Genomic DNA, 5,069 nt, shown 5'->3' with positions numbered 1-5,069 from the left:
GCATGACTGTGTTTGACCTCTTGGGCCTGGAAGTCTGGTAGTAGTAGTATGATTTAAAGGCACAAAGTGATTGAAGTGTGCCCAGGCCCAGAGCTACTTTGCTGGGCATGAATGTGTTTGACCTCTTGGGCCTGGAAGTCTGGTGGTAGTAGTAGTATGATTTAAAGGTACAAAGTGAATGAAGTGTGCCCAGGCCCAGAGCTACTTTGCTGGGCATGACTGTGTTTGACCTCTTGGGCCTGGAAGTCTGGTGGTAGTAGTAGTATGATTTAAAGGCACAAAGTGATTGAAGTGTGCCCAGGCCCAGAGCTACTTTGCTGGGCATGACTGTGTTTGACCTCTTGGGCCTGGAAGTCTGGTAGTAGTAGTATGATTTAAAGGTACAAAGTGAATGAAGTGTGCCCAGGCCCAGAGCTACTTTGCTGGGCATGACTGTGTTTGACGTCTTGGGCCTGGAAGTCTGGTAGTAGTAGTATGATTTAAAGGTACAAAGTGAATGAAGTGTGCCCAGGCCCAGAGCTACTTTGCTGGGCATGACTGTGTTTGACCTCTTGGCTCTGGAAGTCTATTTCTAGGCTTATATAAAGGGTCAAACATCTTGAAGTGTGCCCAGGCCCAGAGCTACTTTGCTGGGCATGACTGTGTTTGACCTCTTGGGTCTGGAAGTCTGGTAGTAGTAGTAGTATGATTTAAAGGCACAAAGTGATTGAAGTGTGCCCAGGCCCAGAGCTACTTTGCTGTGCATGACTGTGTTTGACCTCTTGGCTCTGGAAGTCTATTTCTAGGCTTATATAAAGGGTCAAACTTCTTGAAGTGTGCCCAGGCCCAGAGCTACTTTGCTGGGCATGACTGTGTTTCACCTCTTGGGCCTGGAAGTCTGGTAGTAGTAGTATGATTTAAAGGCACAAAGTGATTGAAGTGTGCCCAGGCCCAGAGCTACTTTGCTGGGCATGAATGTGTTTGACCTCTTGGGCCTGGAAGTCTGGTGGTAGTAGTAGTATGATTTAAAGGTACAAAGTGAATGAAGTGTGCCCAGGCCCAGAGCTACTTTGCTGTGCATGACTGTGTTTGAACTCTTGGGCCTGGAAGTCTATTTCTAGGCTTATATAAAGGGTCAAACATCTTGAAGTGTGCCCAGGCCCAGAGCTACTTTGCTGGGCATGACTGTGGTTGACCTCTTGGCCCTGGAAGTCTGGTGGTAGTAGTAGTATGATTTAAAGGCACAAAGTGAATGAAGTGTGCCCAGGCCCAGAGCTACTTTGCTGGGCATGAATGTGTTTGAACTCTTGGGCCTGGAAGTCTGGTAGTAGTAGTATGATTTAAAGGCACAAAGTGAATGAAGTGTGCCCAGGCCCAGAGCTACTTTGCTGTGCATGACTGTGTTTGACCTCTTGGCTCTGGAAGTCTATTTCTAGGCTTATATAAAGGGTCAAACTTCTTGAAGTGTGCCCAGGCCCAGAGCTACTTTGCTGTGTATGACTGTGTGACCTCTTGGCCCTGGAATTCTGGTGGTAGTAGTAGTAGTATGATTTAAAGGCACAAAGTGAATGAAGTGTGCCCAGGCCCAGAGCTACTTTGCTGGGCATGACTGTGTTTGACGTCTTGGGCCTGGAAGTCTGGTAGTAGTAGTAGTAGTAGTAGTAGTAGTAGTAGTAGTAGTATGATTTAAAGGTACAAAGTGAATGAAGTGTGCCCAGGCCCAGAGCTACTTTGCTGGGCATGACTGTGTTTGACCTCTTGGGCCTGGAAGTCTATTTCTAGGCTTATATAAAGGGTCAAACTTCTTGAAGTGTGCCCAGGCCCAGAGCTACTTTGCTGGGCATGACTGTGTTTGACCTCTTGGGTCTGGAAGTCTGGTAGTAGTAGTAGTAGTATGATTTAAAGGCACAAAGTGATTGAAGTGTGCCCAGGCCCAGAGCTACTTTGCTGTGCATGACTGTGTTTGACCTCTTGGCTCTGGAAGTCTATTTCTAGGCTTATATAAAGGGTCAAACTTCTTGAAGTGTGCCCAGGCCCAGAGCTACTTTGCTGTGTATGACTGTGTGACCTCTTGGCCCTGGAATTCTGGTGGTAGTAGTAGTATGATTTAAAGGCACAAAGTGAATGAAGTGTGCCCAGGCCCAGAGCTACTTTGCTGGGCATGACTGTGTTTGACCTCTTGGGCCTGGAAGTCTGGTAGTAGTAGTATGATTTAAAGGCACAAAGTGATTGAAGTGTGCCCAGGCCCAGAGCTACTTTGCTGGGCATGAATGTGTTTGAACTCTTGGGCCTGGAAGTCTGGTAGTAGTAGTATGATTTAAAGGTACAAAGTGAATGAAGTGAGCCCAGGCCCAGAGCTACTTTGCTGTGCATGACTGTGTTTGACCTCTTGGGCCTGGAAGTCTATTTCTAGGCTTATATAAATGGTCAAACTTCTTGAAGTGTGCCCAGGCCCAGAGCTACTTTGCTGTGCATGACTGTGTGACCTCTTGGCCCTGGAAGTCTGGTGGTAGTAGTAGTATGATTTAAAGGCACAAAGTGATTGAAGTGTGCCCAGGCCCAGAGCTACTTTGCTGGGCATGACTGTGTTTGACCTCTTGGGCCTGGAAGTCTGGTAGTAGTAGTAGTAGTAGTAGTAGTAGTATGATTTAAAGGTACAAAGTGAATGAAGTGTGCCCAGGCCCAGAGCTACTTTGCTGGGCATGACTGTGTTTGACCTCTTGGGCCTGGAAGTCTATTTCTAGGCTTATATAAAGGGTCAAACTTCTTGAAGTGTGCCCAGGCCCAGAGCTACTTTGCTGGGCATGACTGTGTTTGACCTCTGGGGCCTGGAAGTCTGGTAGTAGTAGTATGATTTAAAGGCACAAAGTGATTGAAGTGTGCCCAGGCCCAGAGCTACTTTGCTGGGCATGAATGTGTTTGAACTCTTGGGCCTGGAAGTCTATTTCTAGGCTTATATAAAGGGTCAAACTTCTTGAAGTGTGCCCAGGCCCAGAGCTACTTTGCTGGGCATGACTGTGTTTGACCTCTTGGGTCTGGAAGTCTGGTAGTAGTAGTAGTATGATTTAAAGGCACAAAGTGATTGAAGTGTGCCCAGGCCCAGAGCTACTTTGCTGGGCATGACTGTGTTTGACCTCTTGGCTCTGGAAGTCTATTTCTAGGCTTATATAAAGGGTCAAACATCTTGAAGTGTGCCCAGGCCCAGAGCTACTTTGCTGGGCATGAATGTGTTTGAACTCTTGGGCCTGGAAGTCTGGTGGTAGTAGTAGTATGATTTAAAGGCACAAAGTGATTGAAGTGTGCCCAGGCCCAGAGCTACTTTGCTGTGCATGACTGTGGTTGACCTCTTGGCCCTGGAAGTCTATTTCTAGGCTTATATAAAGGGTCAAACTTCTTGAAGTGTGCCCAGGCCCAGAGCTACTTTGCTGTGTATGACTGTGTGACCTCTTGGCCCTGGAATTCTGGTGGTAGTAGTAGTATGATTTAAAGGCACAAAGTGAATGAAGTGTGCCCAGGCCCAGAGCTACTTTGCTGGGCATGACTGTGTTTGACCTCTTGGGCCTGGAAGTCTGGTAGTAGTAGTATGATTTAAAGGCACAAAGTGATTGAAGTGTGCCCAGGCCCAGAGCTACTTTGCTGGGCATGAATGTGTTTGACCTCTTGGGCCTGGAAGTCTGGTGGTAGTAGTAGTATGATTTAAAGGTACAAAGTGAATGAAGTGTGCCCAGGCCCAGAGCTACTTTGCTGGGCATGACTGTGTTTGACCTCTTGGGCCTGGAAGTCTGGTGGTAGTAGTAGTATGATTTAAAGGTACAAAGTGAATGAAGTGTGCCCAGGCCCAGAGCCAGGCCTGGGCAGCAGGGGGCGCTCCTGGCCATGCCCAGCGAGTTTCGTGCGAATCGGACCTGGTCCGGAAGAGATACGAAGGGAAAACTCATTACTCGTCGGGGTGGCACATCCAGGCTCTCGACCCTCCCAAAGCGTCCGACCAGGGTGCACCCTGCCGGGCATGGTTAGCCGCCAGCCCCCTTCCTGGAGGTCTGGTTGGCACGGGGTTTTGATTTTTCGGTTTCATATCTCTGGGCTCCTTGGGAGCAGAAAGTCGGTTGAGGGCCCTTTGGAAAGAGCCGGGGCTGCCGTTTAACGCTGTCCAAGCGGCAGGCGAAGCGCACCCACCGTTTTTACGCTATGATTTTTTAAAACCGCCGGGGCGGCAAACACAGGGCCGGTCGGGTTTGAAGACGAATATCTCTTCGGCCCTTGGGAGGAGAGAAGCAGCGCGGGTCACCTTTGAACGCGCTCGCTGCCAGGAACGTCTGGCGTAAAAGTTTCGTGGGAATCGGACGTTCCTAGGCTGAGAAGCGAGCGCCCGCCCTCGGGCGGTCGGGGGCCCCTTTCTCATTCCCCGTCTGGGCTAAAAATACGAGGTCAGACCCGATGGACTCGGGAGACTGGAGAGTACCAGGGAGACCCTGGAAGCAGGCGACCCGACCCACGCTTCGCTGTCTCCTCGGCCCTCGGGAGTAGAAGCGCGGGGACGGTGGCGTGGGCAGCAGGGGGCGCTCCTGGCCATGCCCAGCGAGTTTCGTGCGAATCGGACCTGGTCCGGAAGAGATACGAAGGGAAAACTCATTACTCGTCGGGGTGGCACATCCAGGCTCTCGACCCTCCCAAAGCGTCCGACCAGGGTGCACCCTGCCGGGCATGGTTAGCCGCCAGCCCCCTTCCTGGAGGTCTGGTTGGCACGGGGTTTTGATTTTTCGGTTTCATATCTCTGGGCTCCTTGGGAGCAGAAAGTCGGTTGAGGGCCCTTTGGAAAGAGCCGGGGCTGCCGTTTAACGCTGTCCAAGCGGCAGGCGAAGCGCACCCACCGTTTTTACGCTATGATTTTTTAAAACCGCCGGGGCGGCAAACACAGGGCCGGTCGGGTTTGAAGACGAATATCTCTTCGGCCCTTGGGAGGAGAGAAGCAGCGCGGGTCACCTTTGAACGCGCTCGCTGCCAGGAACGTCTGGCGTAAAAGTTTCGTGGGAATCGGACGTTCCTAGGCTGAGAAGCGAGCGCCCGCCCTCGGGCGGTCGGGGGCCCCT

The sequence above is a fragment of the Electrophorus electricus genome, unplaced genomic scaffold, assembly GCF_041902795.1.
Source record: "Electrophorus electricus isolate QZ-2024a unplaced genomic scaffold, ASM4190279v1 Scaffold84, whole genome shotgun sequence".
Classification (NCBI taxonomy): domain Eukaryota; kingdom Metazoa; phylum Chordata; class Actinopteri; order Gymnotiformes; family Gymnotidae; genus Electrophorus; species Electrophorus electricus.
The sequence above is the reverse complement of the archived record's forward strand: the minus strand, read 5'-3'. Positions refer to the sequence as shown.